At 44.0% G+C, this 19,723-nt stretch overlaps 1 protein-coding gene across 1 annotated transcript in view; it reads left to right on the forward strand.

Moving 5' to 3' along the window:
* Positions 1–2,255: 2,255 nt before the first annotated feature.
* lhfpl2b (LHFPL tetraspan subfamily member 2b) overlaps positions 2,256–19,723 on the forward strand; it is a 328,744-nt gene continuing 311,276 nt past the window's right edge. Inside the window, exon 1 of the mRNA XM_068029468.1 lies at positions 2,256–2,399. The gene's annotated coding sequence lies outside the window, so the exon portion shown is untranslated. The remainder of the gene's footprint in view (positions 2,400–19,723) is intronic.

Below are 19,723 nucleotides of genomic sequence, written 5' to 3' on the forward strand. Positions count from 1 at the left end.
GCTGTTGAATGTTAAGGGGAGATGGTTAGATTCTCTCTTGTTGGAGATGGTCATTGCCTGGCACTTGTGTGGCGCGAATGTTACTTGCCACTTATCAGTCCAAGGCTGGATATTGTCCAAGTCTTGCTGCATTTCTACACGGACTGCTTCGGTATCTGAGGAGTCACGAATGGTGCTGAACATTGTGCAATCATCAGCGAACATCCCCACTTCTGACCTTATGATTGAAGGAAGGTCATTGATGAAGCAGCTGAAGATGGTTGGCCCAAGGACACTACCCTGAGGAACTCCTGCAGTGATGTCCTGGAGCTCAGATGATTGACCTCCAACAACCATAACCATCTTCCTTTGCGTTAGGTATGACACCAGCCAGCAGAGGGTTTTCCCCCTGATTCACATTGACCTTAGTTTTGCTAGGGCTCCTTGATGCCATACTCGGTCAAATGCTGCCTTGATGTCAAGAGCAGTCACTCTCACCTCACCTCTTCAGTTCAGCTCTTTTGTCCATGTTTGAACCAAGGCTGTAATGCGGTCAGGAGCCGAGTGGCCCTAGCAGAACCCAAACTGAGCGTCACTGAGCAGGTGACTGTTAAGCAAGTGTCACTTGATGGCATTGTTGATGACACCTTCCATTCCTTTACTGATGATTGAGAGTAGGCTGATGCGGTAGTAATTGCCCGGGTTGGACTTGTCCTGCTTTTTGTGTACAGGACATATCTGGGCAATTTTCCACATTGCCGGGTAGATGCCAGTGTTGTAGCTGTACTGGAACAGCTTGGCTAGGGGCGCGGCAAGTTCTGGAGCACAGGTCTTCAGTACTATTGCTGGAATATTGTCAGGGCCCATAGCCTTTGCAGTATCCAGTGCCTTCAGTCGTTTCTTGATATCACGTGGAGTGAATCGAATTGGCTGAAGTCTGGCATCTGTGATGCTGGGGACTTCAGGAGGAGGCCGAGATGGATCATCAACTCAGCACTTCTGGCTGAAGATTGTTGCAAATGCTTCAGCCTTATCTTTTGCACTGATGTGCTGGGCTCCCCCATCATTGAGGATGGAGATATTTGTGGAGCCACCTCCTCCAGTTAGTTGTTTAATTGTCAACCACCATTCATGGCTGGATGTGGCAGGTCTGCAGAGCTTAGATCTGATCCGTTGGTTATGGGATCGCTTAGCTCTGTCTATCGCATGCTGCTTACGCAGTTTGTCCTGTGTTGTAGCTTCACCAGATTGACACCTCATTTTGAGGTATGCCTGGTGCTGTTCCTGGCATGCCCTCCTGCACTCTTCATTGAACCAGGGTTTGTCTCCTGGCTTGATGGTAATGGTAGAATGGGGGATATGCCGGGACTTGAGGTTACAGATTGTGGTTGAGTACAATTCTGCTGCTGCTGATGGCCCACAGCGCCTCATGGATGCCCAGTTTTCTATGCTAAATCTGTTTGAAATCTATCCCATTTAGCACGGTGGTAGTGCCACACAACACGATGAAGGGTATCCTCAATGTGAAGGCGGGACTTCGTCTCTGCAACGACTGTGCGGTGGTCACTCCTACCACTACTGTCACGGACAGATGCATCTGTGGCAGGCAGATTGTTGAGGACGAGGTCAAGCATGTTTTCCCCTCTTGTTGGTTCCCTCACCACCTGCCGCAGGCCCAGCCCAGCAGATATGTCCTTTAGGACTCGGCCAGCTTGGTCAGTAGTGGTGCTACCGAGCCACTCTTGGTGATGGACATCGAAGTCCCCCACCCAGAGTACATTCTGTGCCCTTGCCACCCTCAGTGCTTCCTCCAAGTGTTGTTCAACATGGTGGAGTACTGACTCATCAGCAATTGTTGCATTGTGCTAAAGTGTCACACATGGATAGGTTCCTAGTCGTAGCTGGAGTTAAATTCTCAGAAAGAGATACACTTTTGGATCAGATGACTGTGCTTTAAAAAAAATTCCTGGGAAAGCAGTCATTTGCAGCAGCCTTTATGGCACAAATGGGACATTTTGCCGTGTCACAGAAGATGGAGGACTCGATGATAGTGGCATTTGAAAATTGTTCAGATGTGGGGTGGAGCAGGAGATTCGCAGACAAAAGAACTGAAGATGAAGATATTTTTCGCAGGTCTGGAAGATGACAGGAATAACATTAACAGATGAATGAATCCCGGGAATGCCCGGTGAATTATTGACAGGTGTTTCAGATGTGGCTCAAAATATCATTATGCAGTAAATTGTCCAAACGGAACAACAGAGTTTTCGAGGTGACGCATGATACGGAAAGCTCGGGAGTGGAAGATGATATTGATCAGTCTGAGGGTACTGGTCACAAGAAGTTTCAGTCCGGTAATGAGTATACTAGTCGTGGATTCATGTTGGACAGTGGTTGCACATCCACAGTATGTGAAACTGGTTGGTTGACATGTTATTTAGATTCACTAGATTGTAAGGATCAAAGTAAGGTCAGAGAATATGAAAGTTCTACTTGCTTCAGCTTTGGGGATGAGAACACATTAAGGTCTTTTAAAAAGGTGTTGATTCCATGCAGAATATCTGTGGTAAGCTTCTTTATTAGTATAGATGTGGTATCTAGTGAGATATTCTTTCTGCTGAGCAAATCTTCCATGAAAAAGGAACAAATGAAGTTGGACATGGAACATGATAAAGCAATTGTCTTTGGGAAGTCAGTAGATTTGCAATTTACCCAATCGGGACATTATGGCATCCTTTTAACAAAGCCTAGCATCTCTAATAAGAATGTTGAAGTGTTAATAGCATCAGGTGATAAGAGTTTGATACACAAAAAGTAAATTGTCTTAAAGTTACATTGAAAATTTGCTCATCCCTCTTTGGCATAAATTAAAAATCCTACTAAAGGATGCGAGGGTGGTTGATGATTGCACAATGCTTTTTGAAGAGATCAGTGAAAAATGTGATATATGCAAAAGGTATTGGAGGACGTCATCAAGGCCTGTTCTCAGTCATAGCAGTAGCTATGAATTTAAAGCTGTGGAACAAGGACAAAAACATTTTCATTTTGCACTTCATTGACATGGCAACAAGATTCAATCTTTTTACCGCGATACATGGTAAAGACAAAAGCGTGATTATCCACAAAGTCATGGGAAAATGGATAGGAATTGGACTAGAGTCACTGGCAAAATTCCTGACTGACAATGCGGGGGGGAAATTTGCAAATGATGAGTTGAGACATGTGTGAAAATATGAATATTGTAGTGATAAACACCGCAGCTGAAAGTCTTTCAGTAATGGACTTTGTGAAAGAAATCACGTGGTGATTGATGAGATGCTCCATAAGATTTAAGCTGACCAACCGAGTTGCAAGCTAACACCTGCCCTGGCACGGGCAGTCCGTGTGAAGAATTTGCTTCAAATGGTGGGGGGGTGGGGGGCTATAGTCCATATTAGTTGGTCTTTGAGAGGAACCCCAAAATACCTTCTGTGCTGTATGATCATCCCCTGGTCTTAGAAGGGACTACAATTAGTTCCACCTTTTCTGCACACTTGACTGCCTTACATGCAGGGAGAAAGGCATTCATCAAGGCAGAAATCTCAGAGAAAATTAGGCGAGCCTTACGGCATCATATAAGACCATCAGAGATAAACTTTAATCCTGGGGATTTAGTATACTATAAAAGAGAGGGTCAGAAAGAATGGAAAGATCTGGATAAAGTGATAGAGTGTGATGCGAAGACTGGGATTCTCCAACATAGTAGTCATGTTATTAGTGCCCATTCATTTTGGTTAATCGGGATTGATTGTAATCTTGCAAATACTGAACAATTAGTAGAAAGTGATGAGGCACCTTGTACATCACATTAATGTGTTTGACAGTTATGAGGAAGAGAATACAATAGACTTCCACCCTTCTCTCACCTTTACATGGTCCATCTCCGACACTTCCCTTCCCTTCCTCGACTTCTCTATCTCCATCGCTGGGGATAGGTTGTCTACTAATATCCATTATAAGCCCACTGACTCCCACAGCTACCTCGACTACACTTCTTCACACCCTGCCTCCTGTAAGGACTCCATTCCATTCTCCCAGTTACTGCGTCTCCGACACATCTGCTCTCATGATGCTACCTTCCATGACAGCGCTTCTGATATGTCTTCCTTTTTCCTCAACCGAGGATTCCCCCCCACTGTGATTGACAGGGCCCTCAACCGTGTCCGGCCCATTTCCCGCACCTCTACCCTCACCCCTTCCCCTCCCTCCTAGAACTGCGACAGGATTCCCCTTGTCCTCACTTTCCACCCCATCAGCCTCCACATCCAAAGGATCATCCTCCGCCATTTCCGCCACCTCCAGTGTGATGCCACTACCAAACACATCTTCCTCGCCCTTCCCCTGTCAGCATTCTGAAGGGATCGTTCCCTCCGTGGCACCCTGGTCCACTCCTCCATTACACCCACTACCTTATCCCCTTCTCATGGCACCTCCCCTTGCAACCGCAGGAGGTGTAATACCTGCCCATTTACCTCCTCTCTCCTCACTATCCCAGGCCCCAAACACTCCTTTCAGGTGAAGCAGCGATTTACTTGTACTTCTTTCAATTTAGTATACTGTATTCGCTGCTCACAATGTGGTCTCCTCTACATTGGGGAGACCAAACGCAGACTGGGTGGCCGCTTTGCGGAACGTCTCCGCTCAGTTCGCAAGCAGGACCCCGAGCTTCCGGTTGCTTGCCATTTCAACACTCCCCCCTGCTCTCATGCTCACATCTCTGTCCTGGGATTGCTGCAGTGTTCCAGTGAACATCAACGCAAGCTCAAGGAACAGCATCTCATTTATCGATTAGGCACACTACAGCCTGCCGGACTGAACATTGAGTTCAATAATTTCAGAGCATGACGGGCTCCATTTTACTTTTATTTTCAGTTATTTTTTTCTTTTTCCTTTAAAAAAATTTTTTTTTGTGGTTATTTTATTTTAATTTATTTCATCTTAGTTTGTTCAGTTTGCTTCCTCACTATTTTTTGTCATGTTTATACTTGCGGCTTTTCAATTTCAGTCCGTTAAAACCCTATCTGTACTAATGCTTTGTCTTTCAACACACCATTAACACATTGTTTGCCTTTGCTCCACGACCTTCTGGTCAGCTATTCTGTGACCTTGTCCCATTTACATCTTCTACTTTGTTATCTTTTGGCCCACCCCTGCTTTACTTGCTTATAACCTTTTACACTTCTAATATTTGCTAGTTCTGAAGAAGGGTCACTGACCTGAAACGTTAACTCTGCTTCTCTCTCCACAGATGCTGCCAGACCTGCTGAGTATTTCCAGCATTTCTTGTTTTTATTTTTGATTTCCAGAATCCGCAGTATTTTGCTTTTATTACAATAGATAAGGGGCTGGATGATGATAGATAAAGTGATACTGGTGCACAGAATAAGGCTATGTTTACCCAAAGGACAACTGCCTAAAGTTGGTACTAGGGTAACATACATACCAGAAGGGTCCACCGAATGGAGGGATTTGACAATTGTAGGGAGAGCAGGGAAGGCCACCAGAAAATTCAAACATTGGTTAAACATCCAAGATGATGGACAAGAGGTAAGATCTATGGCCTGGCATAATGAGGTGAAATGGTGGAAATCAAGAATTGCAGGGTGAATCATCATAGTGGGTCTAGAAATGAATCGGGCACTCGGAAACGATCATGTACTGGTGACAGAACCTCTGACCATGGGAGGGAGAGATCCTGTGGTAGTAGCCCAGGAAGAGTAAGAGGGCAAGTAGAGGCCGTAGCTTGGCGAGGCTATGTGATAGAACAAGAACTACGGAACAATATAAGAACCACCACTAGAAGGACTGAAGTTATGGTGGCTGCAAACAAATTAGAAGGAAAATTGAGAGGCAAATCCAAAAGTTAGAAAGCTGGAAGAAATTCGGTGTCTATTTTGAAGTGCCAGATAGGGCACAGCCAGCCTTATCACACAGATGGATATGTACAGAAAGAGTATTCCCAGATGGGCCAAATAAGGCTAAAGTGAGACTAGTGGCTTGGGGTTTCGAAGAGAGACTGCGTGATCAAGAAGATAGAGTGGAATCCCATACGGCAGGAAAAGACATCTTGAAAACTTTCTAAGCTCTTTTAGTCACATACTCATGGGAATGTAGGTCGATTGATATACAGGCTGCATTTTTTGTGGAGTGAACAATTTCAAAGAAGTGCTGTTTGAAACCACCTAGAGAAGTAAGTGATGTAGAGGGAAGCTGTGGCAATGAAACAAATGTGTTTATGGATTGATGCATCAAGAGTATGGTATTTCTCAGTTAGGTCTGTGCTGCTGAAAGTAGGCTGTAATCAGCTGAAAGTGGACCCAGCAATGTTCTAGTATCACAAAGATAAACTCGCAGGCATCTTTATGATGCATGTCGATGATTTTCTATGGGGAGGTTCTGTGGAATTTGAGCAATTGGTTATAGGTAAGTCAAAAGGAGAATTTAAGATTGTAAGTCGGGCTTCAGGGGCCTTTAAATATATAGGGTTAGACATTAATCAGAATAGGTCAGGAATAACCTTGAATCAACAATCAAATCTAGAGTGTTAATTGGATACCCATAAATCGAGCCAGGTCATCACGGAAAGATGATCTAGTGTGCAAAGAAGAAACAGAGCAGTTAAAGCTTGATTTGACAGTTAAGTTAGTTATGTACTCAGACAAGGCCTGATGCCAGTCATGATGTATTGGAACTAATGCAAGAGTCCTTCTCAACTGCCTCCTCCCCGTGGCTGAAGAGCTCCTACCGGAATCACAATGTGGATTCCGTCCATCATGAGGCACAGTGCTCATGATGTTCACAGCAAGTCAACTCCAAGAAGAATGTGGGGAGCAGCAGCAACCTTTATACCTGGCCTTCTTTGACCTCACAAAGGCCTTCGACTCTGTCAACCGGGAGGGGTTATGGAACATCCTCAAATTTGGCTGCCCAGAGAAATACATCACCATCCTGCACCTGCTGCAAGACGGCATGCAAGCTGTAATCCTTGCCAACGGATCTGCCACTGACCCAATCCAAGTGCAAACTGGGGTCAAGCAAGACTGTGTCATTGCACCAATGCTCTTTTCCATCTTCCTTGCCACAACACTACACCTCATCTCCTTCAAGCTCCCTACGGGTGTAGATCTACTCTACAGGACAAGCGGGAAACTATTTAACCTACGTTGCCTCCAGTCCAGAACCAAGGCCACTCCAACCTCTGTCATCGAGCTGCAGTATTATGCTGACGATACTTGTGTCTGCGCGCACTCAGAGGCTGAGCTTCAAACCCTCGTCGATACATTCATGGAGGCATCTGAAAGAATGGGCCTTAAGCTAAACATCCGGAAGACAAAGGTCCTCTACCAGCCTGCTCCCACAGCACAACACTGCCCCTGACTATCAAGATCCACGGCGAACCATTGGACAATGTGGATCACTTCCCATACCTTGGGAGCGTCCTCTCAGCAAGGGCAGACATCAACAATGAATCTCAGCATCACCTCCAGTGTGCCAGCAGAGCCTTCGGTCGTCTGAGGAAAAGAGTGCTTCTCGACAAAGACCTCAAACCTGGCTCATGGTCTACAGGGCCGCAGCGTTACCTGCCCTCCTATATGTGTCGGAAACATGGACACTGTACAGCAGACATCTCAGAGTCCCCCAGACCTTTCTCAAAGTCTATGTCCTCTTCACTCACTTCTCTAAGCACTTTAGACCTGGACGTCCATGAATAAGCTGATCCCTGGGGATCTGGTTGGTCTTTTCCTTCACCACAAACTTCAACTTTCAAATCGGATTCAATTCTTTGCAGCCTTTCCCTGCATCAGGCTACTCTGAGAGCAGGTCTTCCCCCCCACCACCCTCCCATCTTTCCCTTGAGGCTGCCACTGCTGGGTGTCTTCCTTTCTCACTGCCTTCTCTGAGGTTGCCACCGCTGGTTTCCTTTCTTGCAGCCTGCCTGCCTTCAGAAAATCTGTTACATTTTTCTGGAATTAAAAGTTGATACTTCTTGTCTTTTTCCAATATGCAAAGTCCCGAAGACTGTTTCAGCTCACCACTCGAACTTTTCATTGTTTCCAGGTGTGAGCAGCTGCCATGCACATTTGCATCCTCAGAATCACTGACTCCTTGTTTCCAATCCAAAAGTCATAGAGTCATAGAGAGATACAGCACTGAAACAGGCCCTTCGGCCCACCGAGTCTGTACCGACCATCAACCACCCATTTATACTAATCCGACATTAATCCCATATTCCCTACCACATTCCCTCCTTCATGAATCCGATATTCCCTACCATCTACCTACACTAGGGACAATTTACAATTTACCTATCAACCTGCAAGTTGAAACCGGAAACCGGAGCACCTGGCAGAAACCCACGCAGACACAGGGAGAACTTGCAAACTCCGCACAGGCAGTACCGAGAACCGAACCCGGGTCGCTGGAGCTGTGAGGCTGCGTGGCTAACCCCTGCACCACTGTGCCGCCCATATGTCTGGGAGGGTGAAACCCATTGATCTTCAGGTGTTATACCCCTCCAGTATCTGTTTTCTTTTCAAAAAAAGTCTTTGATCTTGGATCTTTATCCTGGTAACTAAGATTTCCATCTTGTGATTAAGCAGAATTGATATGAGGTCACCTGACTTCTCTGACTCCATAAAAATCACAGTTTTTAATATACAATCACATTACAAAGTCCAGCATTTATAACACCAGACAGCGAGTCTTAGCAAGATAGTCCATCATGGGGAACTGAGCCCAGTTCTGTCTCTGTCCAGTGTATACATTTTTGTATTCTTTTACGGGACATAGCTGGCTCGGCTAGCATTTATTGCGAATCCCTAATCACCACTGAGAAGGTAGTGGTGAGGCACCGCCTTGAAGCATTGCATTCCATGTGGGGTAGGTATACCCATAACGCTGTTAGGAAGGGAGTTCCAGGATTTTGACCCAGTAACAGTGAAGGAACGGCGATATGGTTCCAAGTCAGGATGGTGTGTGGCTTGGAGGGGAACTTGCAGGTGGTGTTCCCATGCATCTGCTGCCCTTGTCCTTCTAGGTGGTAGAGGTTGTGGGTTTGGAAGGTGCTGCCTGAGCAGCTTTGGTGCGTTGTTGCAGTGCATTTTGTAGATGGTACATACTGCTGCCACTGTGCATCGGTGGTGGAGGGAGTGAATGTTGAAGGTGGTGAATGGGGTACCAAACAAACGGGCTGCTTTGTCCAGGATGGTGTCGAGCTTCTTGAGTGTTGTTGGAGCTGTTCTGATCCAGGCAGGCAAGTGGAGAGCATTCCATCACACTCCTGACTTGTGCCTACAGAGATTGTAGGACAATGGTCAAGAACCCTAATTATTTTCCCTCTTTCTAGTCTTGTGCAAATTCAAATCAGCTAAATCAGCATTTAACAGGAACTGAAACAGGGACCTTGCGGAATGAGGTTCAGATAGGAACATAGGAGTAGGCCATTCAGCACATTGAGCCTGCTCCTCCATTCAATTAGATTAGACCACTATATATGAGTACCACATTAATGAGCTTCAAATGCACTTGAGTTTCAAACAATGACATCCCATCCTCCCATAAACAATAGTTAACTCTCTGCTACATGATTATAGAAAGAGACAGATGAATATCTGGTTTAGAACAGGCTTCAAGTTTATTTGTGTCTCTTTTCATCTTGCGATCAAACGTAGGAATCTGTAGAATGTGCTTTGTTTGTGTTAATGTGGATTATAACGATAGTGTTATCTTGAAACTTTGACTCAATTATCTTCAGGGGTCAAAAAGTAATTGCATAGCTTTCTTCTTTGAAAATTATGCTTTTGATTATTGACCTCCCTCAAGTTCGGTAGAGTCCAAGACAGTAGACATCATCATTGGAAGGAGATGGGAAAAGGGAACAAGAGTTATCTTTTCTTGTTCCATAAACTTACAAGAAATGTTACCAAATCCTGAAATTTGTATAGATGATATAGGTCAGATCATGCAAAAGGAATATTGTATTAGATTACATGACAACTTTTCAAAATCCTCATCTTTGCAAGTCAGAGATAATTAAGCATCTAGTTGGTTGGCTACAGCTGGAAAATGCATGACACTAAACAGATTACTATTTTTATATCTACCAGACATGCAATCTTGTCTTAGAGTGCTACAGAAAAAACTCTGACACAGCCTGAAGATTGTTGATCTTACATTACAACAGTGACTCTACTTTAAAAGTACTTCATTGGCTGTGAAAGGTGCTATATAAATGCATGTCTTTCTCAACAAAAAGCTGTCACATTCAAAATCTCACCCCGAATGTTACCATAGGAATATTTCACTTGGATATGTTTTGTCAATACATCCTTTGAAATATTATGTTTATTGGATAATCTCATATTGACCAAGGCGCTTCATAGAGTGAGGGACAGAAAAAAGGAATACAGTGGATGAAAGGGATAAAAGAGAAGATGGAAGAGCTGGAATTCGATGACTGAACATTTGGCTGAAAAGATTTCCTTTTGGGAATGTTTTTGAAGGTGGAGAGATAAGACTCTTCCACTAATAGTGGGGCAAAAGATGGCATTATGGGTGGAGGGCACACAAATCTCCACAGTTGGAGAACTGAAGAGTGCAGGGGGCGGGTGATAGACAGCCAAACATCCAGAAGACTGATGCTATCATCCATGGCCCCCACCACAAACTTCAGTTCAAAGAACAAAGAACAAAGAACAGTACAGCACAGGGACAGGCCATTCGGCCCTCCAAAGCCTGCGCCGATCTTGATGCCTGTCTAAATTAAAACCTTCTGCACTTCCGGGGACCGTATCCCTCTATTCCCATCCTATTCATGTATTTGTCAAGATGCCTCTTAAACGTCGCTATTGTACCTGCTTCCGCCACCTCCCCCGGCAGCAAGTTCCAGGCACTCACCACCCTCTGCGTAAAGAACTTGCCTCGCACATCCCCTCTAAACTTTGCCCCTCTCACCTTAAACCTATGTCCCCTAGTAACTGACTCTTCCACCCTGGGAAAAAGCTTCTGACTATCCACTCTGTCCATGCCGCTCATAAATTTGTAAACCTTTATCATGTCGCCCCTCCACCTCCGTCGTTCCAGTGAAAACAATCTGAGTTTATCCAACCTCTCCTCATAGCTAATGCCCTCCAGACCAGGCACCATCCTGGTAAACCTCTTCTGTACCCTCTCCAAAGCCTCCACGTCCTTCTGGTAGTGTGCCTCTGATCTCTTCACCCTCTCTGACCACTGTCTCAAGCTCAACCAGACCACTCACAACCTTTAATGGCTTGTTTGATACTGAGTTTAGTTTCAGACCAAGTAACTTCTCCTTGACAAGGATCGTTTATTTAGACTTCTGTCTGTCTCTGCTCCTTTGTCAATGAAATCTCATGCACTCCTACATAGAGTCATAGAGTTATACAGCACAGAAATGGGCCCTTCGGCCCATTGTGTCTGTGCCGGCCATCAAGCACTTAACTATTCTAATCCCATTTTCCAGCACTTGGCCCGTTGCTTGTATGCTATGGTGTTTCAAGTGCTCATCTAAATACTTCTTAAATGTTGTGAGGGTTCCTGCCTCTACCACCTCTTCAGGCAGGGCATTCCAGATTCCAACCACCCTCTGGGTGAAAAGACTTTCCTCAAATCCACTCTAAACCTCCTGCACCTTACCTTAAATCTATGCCCCCTGGTTATTGGCCCCTCCGCTAAGGGAAAAAGTTTCTTCCCATCTAACTTATCAATGCCCCTCATAATTTTGTATACCTCAATCATATCTCCCCTCAGCCTTCTTCTGCTCTAAGGAAAACAACCCTGGCCTTTTCAGTCTCTCTTCATAGCTGAAATGCTCCAGCCCAGGCAACATCCTGGTGAATCTCCTCTGCACCCTCTCCAATGCAATCACATCCTTCCTATAGTGTGGTGCCCAGAACTGTACACAGTACTCCAGCTGTGGTCTAACTAGTGTTTTATACTGCTCCATCGTAACCTCCCTGCTCTTATATTCTATGCCTTGGCTAATAAAGGCAAGTATCCCATATGCTTTCCTAACCACCTTATCTACCTGTGTTGCTGCCTTCAGTGATCTATGGACAAGTACACCAAGGTCCCTCTGATCCTCTGTATGTCCTAGGGTCCTACCATCCATTGTATATTTCCTTGCCTTGTTGGTCCTCCCAAAATGCATCACCTCACACTTCTCAGGATTAAATTCCATTTGCCACAGCTCCGCCCATCTTACCAGCCCATCTATATCGTCCTGTCATCTAAGGCTTTCCTCCTCACTATTTACGACACCACCAATTTTCGTGTCATCTGCGAACTTACTGATCATACCTCCTCTATTCACGTCTAAATCATTAATGTACACTACAAACAGCAAGGGTCCCAGCACCGATCCCTGCGGTACACCACTGGTCACAGGCTTCCACTCGCAAAAACAACCCTCGACCATTACCCTCTGCCTCCTGCCACTGAGCCAATTTTGGATCCAATTCGTCAAATTGCCCTGGATCCCATGGGCTCTTACCTTCTTAACCAATCTCCCATGTGGGACCTTATCAAAAGCCTTACTGAAATCCATGTAGACTACATCAACTGCTTTACCCTCATCTACACATTTCGTCGCTGCCTCAAAAAAATTCAATCATGTTAGTCAGACACGACCTCCTCCTGACAAAGCCATGCTGACTATCCCTGATTAATCCCTGCCTCTCCAAGTGAAGATTAATCCTGTCCCTCAGAATTTTTTCCAATAGTTTCCCAACCACTGATGTTGGACTCATTGGCCTGTAATTACCTGGCTTATCCCTGCTACCCTTCTTAAGTAATGGTACCACATTCACTGTCCTCCAATCCTCTGGTACCTCTCCTGTAGCCAAAGAGGATTTGAAAATTTGTGTCAGAGCCCCTGCAATCTCCTCCCTTGCCTCACATAAAAGCCTGGGATACATCTCATCTGGGCCTGGGAATTTATCCACTTTGAAGCCCGCTGAAACAGCTCATACTTCCTCCCTTTCAATGTTAATATGTTCAAGTATATCACAAACCCCCTCCCTGATTTCTACACCTACATCGTCCTTCTCTATCGTGAACACAGATGAAAAATAATCATTTAACATCTCACCTGTGTCCTCCAGCTCCACACACAGATTGTTACTTTGGTCCCTAATGGGCCCTACTCTTTCCCTGGTTATCCTCTTGCCCTTAATATACTTATAAAATGCCTTAAAATTTTCCTTTATCTTGCCCGCCAGTGTTTTTTAATGTCCCCTCTTCGCTCTCCTAATTATTTTTTTAAGTACCCCCCTACACTTTCTATACTCCTCTAGTGCCTCCACTGTTTTCAGCACTCTGAATCTGCCATCAGCCTCCTTTTTTTCACTGATCCAATCCTCTATATCCCTTGACATCCAGGGTTCTCTGGACTTGTTGGTCCTACCCTTCACCTTAATGGGTACGTGTTGGCTCTGAACTCTCACTATTTCCTCTTTGAATGACTTCCACTGATCTGATGTTGACTTTCCTACAAGCAGCTGCTCCCAGTCCACTTTGGCCACATCCTGTTTTATCATCTTAAATGGCTGAGCTCTAAATATCATCTGTATTAGCTAGATCACAGAAAATTATAAATACCAAAAGGATCCTGGAATAATGAATGTACTGTTAAATAAAGCAAAATGGTGAACCATCCTGCAAAATAATAGTATGCATGAAAAAAAATGTAATTAAAAATAAAAAAAATAATGACTTTCGACTGGAAGTATTAGCTGCCTCTAAGTAGGGTTTTTAGGCACTCTAGGTTCGTAACCTCATCCGCAGTTGCAGGGTTCAGCATGGGGCTTGTTAGAATAAAAATTCAATGCAAATCAGGCATGGTAGTAGCCTGGTCTCCTTTGTCCAGACAAAGTGCACCGTGTGAGTGCAGTCATACACCTCATGGCAGAATCTGACGAGTGGTGTCCCCAGGGATCTATCCTGGGGCCTCAGATTTACTATAGTTATAAATCACTTGCATGAAGGAATAGCAAGCCATATAATTAAATTTGCTGACGATACTAAATTATATGGCACAGTTAAGAGTGTATATGGGAGTAAATGGACCTTGATAGATTAAGTGAGTGGGAAAACTGTGGCAGGTGGCGTTTGATGTGGGAAAAGATGAGGTCATCCACTTTGGACCTAAGAAAGTTGGCTCAGAGTATTTTCTAAATATCGAGAAGCTAGGAACTAGAGAGATTTAGGGGACTAAGTGCAGAAATCACTGAAAGCTAGTGAACAGGTGAACAAATAATTTAAACAGCTAATGGAATGTTGGTCTTTATCTCAAAAAGGCTGAAAGTTTTTTACAACTGTACAGAGCTCTAATTAGACTAGATCTGGAGAAAGAACATGTGCACACATTGCGCCTGTTTCAGCTAAACAAAGTAAGTGACAGCCATTCACTGGTTCATTCCTCAGGGCAATGCCTTGACCAATCAGAGTCAAGCTGCATAGTTTAAATTTCAAACAAAGCTTGGTAGTTAACTGTCAGTCAACCTAAACTGGTGCATTCTCCATGGCAATGCCTCTATCAATCAGAGTTCACTTGCCAACCAATCAGTACTCTCTTCTCATACAGTAGAAAGTTGTTTTCCCGTACATTGGTATTCTTGCAGATTGTCCTGTGGATTGTCCTTCGACAACATGTCTCTACTTTCAGCAATACTCAAGATCTGGAGTACTGTATTAAGTTCTGGGTAACAGACCTCAGGAAGAATGGAATGGATGCTGTGCAGAACATAAGAAATAAGACCAGGAGTAGCAGATTCAACAGAATGATACTGGAGCTACTAGAGTTCAATTATGAGGACTTTGGCAGAAAGGATAGGTTGAGGCAATATAGACTTAATGGTGCAGTTCTAAAGAGTGTACAGGAACAGAGGGACCTGGGGGTTATTATGATCCTGCAGATTTTTTTTTCCGGGAAGAATGCGGTGTGCCTTTAAGGCTGGAAAAAGAGCCGTACTGCTTTAAGGCAGCAAGCTCTAAAGACTGAGTCAAAGAAGGCATTCTCGTTGCCTCGGATAGGGCCATTCGGACTGAGCATCGAAAGATACATTTGTTACAATTTAATTTTGAACTGGCTTACAGTGCAAACAGCCTGTTCTAACAGAGGACACAGACAGACAGCTTTGTGTTAGCACCTGAAAGAAGGGCTGTCAGCCCATTTAAAAAGACGGAAGAGAATTTAGTCTGCTTATTTATTCTGTCTCAAAATTCTAAAAGGTCAAGCAAAAACAGAGATCTCTGATAATTTAAACTGAAGGAAGGGAAGTTAGACTGTGACAATCTTTTATCCCTCAAAAATTCTAAAGCCAGATTGATTCTATCAAAGTGGTTGCGAGTTGTTGATCTACTGTGGTCATCGCTGTAAGAAAGAGGAGTTTGAAACTTCGGTGTTGGACTGTTTTCCTTTCCCCATCGGACCCTGGAAGATTGCGCGTGGACTTTAATCAGAGGATTGTTCATCGGGAAGTGTAAATTTGCAAGGACTCTAATTTTTTCTATTTTAAATGTTATTTATATCTTTGTGCTGTTTAAGAATTTAGTTTTTCTAATTAAACAGTTAATTTGTTGATTTAAAGACACCTGGTTTGGTCAGCCTCATTCGGGGGTTAATAGATGGTACAATTTGGCTGGGTCTTTCTTTAATTTGGAAAGTTTAACATGGTATGTTAGGCGATCTGTGGAGGGACGGGATTGAATTAATTGTGCGTTTCTCCCACCACAATCAGAATCGTATATTTTAATTGGGGGCTTTGACTGGAGCGGTCGGTCATAACAGGGTGTATGGGCTTCAATCTTTGAAGGTGGCAGGACATATTAAAAGAGTAGTTAGCAAAACATATGGGATCTTGGGCTTTTGAGTACAAAAGCAGTGAAGTTATGCTGAACCTTTATAATGCTCTGGTTAGGTCCCAACTGAAGAATTGCATCCAGTTCTGGTCACCACACTTTAGGAAGGATATGAGTGTCCTTGAGAGGGTGCAGAGGAGATTTACCAGAATGGTTCCATGGATCAGGGATTTTAGTTACAAGGTTAGGTTGCAAAGACGAAGCTTGAATTTTCCTTGAGTTATAAAAGATTAAGGAATGACCTAATTGAGGTGTATGAGATGATTAAAGCAGTTAAAAGGGTAGATAGGGAGAAACTATTTCCTCTGGTGGAAGAATCCAGGACAAGAGGACATAACCCTGAAATTAGAGCTAGGCAATTAAGATGTGATCTCAAAAAGCACTTCATCATGCAAAGGGTAGTGGAAATCAGGAACTCTCTTACCCGCCCCACCCCCCCCAAAAAAAAGCTGTTGAGGCTAGGTCAATTGAAAATTCCAAAACTGGGACTGATAGATTTTTGTTAGGCAAAGGTGTTATCAGTTTCAGAACCAAGTCGGGTATTTGGAGTTAAGATTCAGATCAGCCATGAGCTAATTGAATGGCAGAACATTCTTAAAAGGCTGAATAACCTTCTCCTGTTCATATGTTCTGATCTTCCAGCACACAGATAATTTTCCAGTCCCTCTTCACTGCTAGCAAAGATCTGTGCAGACACTGGAGCCTTACAAAATCAGCCCTTCAATAGGAACATAGGAAACAGGAGCAGGAGTAGGCCATTCAGCCCCTTGAGCATGCTCCACCATTCAACTAGATCATGGCTGATCTTCTACCTCAATGCCATTTTCCTGCACTATCCCCATATAAAAGGGACGTTGGTTGCTATTTCACCTGCACTGACCTAAGACAATTGATTACAAATCAGTTGCCAAATATTATCAAAATAAATTCAATCTTGAACAAATTTTTCTCAGGCCAGTTAGTTTAACATCAGTGGTGGGCAAGGTTTTAGAAACAATGATCAAGGAAAAAATCAACAGGCACTTGGAGAAATTTGAGTTAATTACAGATAGCCAGCATGGATTTGTAAAAGGCAGGTCATGCTTAACAAATCTAGTTGAATTTTCTGATGAAGTAACAGAGAAGGTTGATGAAGGGAATGCAGTGGATGTTGTCTATGTGGATTTTAAGAAAGCACTTGATAAAGTACCACATAAAAGTCTGGTTAACAAAATTGGAGGCTCATGGAATAGGAGGGTCAGTATCCAATTGGATTTTTAAAAATTGGCTTAAGGACAGAAAGCAGCGAGTCATGGTAAATGGTTGTTTTTAAGACTGGAGTATGGTAGTGGTGTTCCCACTACCATATATATATATATATAAATGACTTGGATCTTGGAATACAGAGTAGAATTTCAAAATTTGCTGATGATATCAGACTTGGAGACATGGCAAACAGTGAGGATGATACAAACCGCCTGCAACAGGACATAGATAGGCTAGCAGAATGGACAGACAAGTGGCAGATGGAATGTAATACAGACAAGTTTGAGGTGATGCATTTTGGCAGAAGGGATAGGGTGAGGCAATATAGACATAATGGTGCAGTTCTAAAGAGTGTACAGGAACAGAGGGACCTGGGTTGCATGTGCATCGATCTTTGAAAGTGGCAGGACATATTAAAAAAGTGGTTAGTAAAGCATATGGGATCTTGGGCTTCATAAATGGAGGTATTGGTCAGCACAGTGGCCCAGTGGTTAGCACCGTAACCTCACAGCTCCAGCGACCTGGGTTTGGTTCTGGGTACTGCCTGTGCGGAGTTTGCAAGTTCTCCCTGTGACTGCGTGGGTTTCCTCCGGGTGCTCCGGTTTCCTCCCACATGCCAAAGACTTGCGGGTTGATAGGTAAATGGCGATTGTAAAAATTGCCCCTAGTGTAGGTAGGTGGTAGGAGAATTGAGGGAAGGTGGGGATGTGAGAGGGAAAATGGGATTAATGTAGGATTAGTATAAATGGGTGGTTGATGGTTGGCATGGACTTGGTGGGCCGAAGGGCCTGTTTCGGTGCTGTATCTCTCTATGAGGGAAGTTATGCTAAAATAAAAACAAGAAATGCCGGAAATACTCAGCAGGTCTGGCAGCATCTGTGGAGAGAGAAGCAGAGTTAACGTTTCAGGTCAGTGACCCTTCTTCAGAAGTTATGCTGAACCTTTATAATGCTCTGGTTAGGTCCCAACTGAAGAATTGTGTCCAGTTCTGGTCACCACACTTTAGGAAGGATGTGAGGATCCCTGAGAAAGTGCAGAGGAGATTTACCAGAATGGTTCCAGGGATCAGTGATTTTAGTTACAATGTTAGGTTGGAAAAGCTTGGGTTGTTCTCCCCAGAGCAAAGGAGATTGAGGGGAGATTTGATAGAGGTATACAAGATTATGATGGGCTTAGATAAGTTAGACAAGGAAAAACTGTTCCCAATAACTGATGGTACAAGGACTAGGGGAAACAGATTAAAGGTTCTGGGCAGGAGATGCAGGGGGAATGTGAGAAAGATCTTTTTTACACAGCAAGTGGTGATAACCTGGAACTTGCTACCCACGAAGGTGGTGGAAGCAAAGACAATCAATGACTTCAAAAGGAAATTGGATGGGCACGTGAAAGAAATAAACTTACTGGGCTACAGTGTCAAGTGGTGGAGTGGGACTGACTGGATTGCTCCGCGGAGAGCTGGCATGAACTCGACGGGCTGAATGGCCTCCTATGCCGTAAATGACTCTATGACTCTAAAAGTAGGATTTTCCACACCCTCGAACTGGATTTAGGAACAATGCTAAAATTGTGACTTTGATCTCACGTATCAAGTTGCTGTTTAATTTTGCATATTTCAATAACGTGCCTTCAACACCATCCCAAGTCATGCGATAATTCACCAGGTTTTTCAACCGCTTAAATCGCACCATCACCATCCCAAATACACGAGTCATAATCTCATTAGTTTAGTTTAGTTTAGTTTAGTTTAGAGATACAGCACTGAAACAGGCCCTTCGGCCCACCGAGTCTGTGCCGACCATCAACCACCCATTTATACTAACCCTACACTAATCCCATATTCCTTCCACATCCCCACCTGTCACGATATTTCCCTACCACCTACCTATACTAGGGGCAATTTATAATGGCCAATTTACCTACCAACCTGCAAGTCTTTTTGCTTGTGGGAGGAAACCAGAGCACCCGGAGAAAACCCACGCAGACACAGGGAGAACTTGCAAACTCCACACAGGCAGTACCCAGAATTGAACCCGGGTCACTGGAGCTGTGAGGCTGCGGTGCTAACCACTGTGCCACTGTGCCGCCCATTACATCAATATAAAAATTATGCCAGGAAGAAATGACACTTTTGTCACGATGCAGCTGGCAATAATACTTACCACCACCACAAAATAATTTCATTCCAGGAATCCTGCTGATAACAACAAAGACAGCAAATAGAAATGGCAATATATGAGAGTATACCTTTATGATAGTAAGGATAAGGGGCACTGATCAATCCTGATGCTGTTTGCACTGGTTTTTAGATTTGCAGGGAGCTGCACAACTTACTGTGCCAAAATCCAAGCCAGATCATGTGTAATGAAGTGTGTGTGTTTAAACCTGGTTAGAAACCATGTCTTGAAGAAAGTTCAGGGTACAGCTTGACATGGATCAGGCATCATAGAGGCTGATCAAAATCTTCTGTGAATTGTGATAAAGTGAGATCTGGAAGTATGTGAGCTCGAGGTCGTAATCTGTATCGGATTAGAGAAACATGTGGAATGTTTACAGATAATTTTAAGTAAGATACGCACATCCT

The sequence above is a fragment of the Heterodontus francisci genome, chromosome 4 (genome assembly GCF_036365525.1).
Source record: "Heterodontus francisci isolate sHetFra1 chromosome 4, sHetFra1.hap1, whole genome shotgun sequence".
In the NCBI taxonomy this organism is placed as follows: domain Eukaryota; kingdom Metazoa; phylum Chordata; class Chondrichthyes; order Heterodontiformes; family Heterodontidae; genus Heterodontus; species Heterodontus francisci.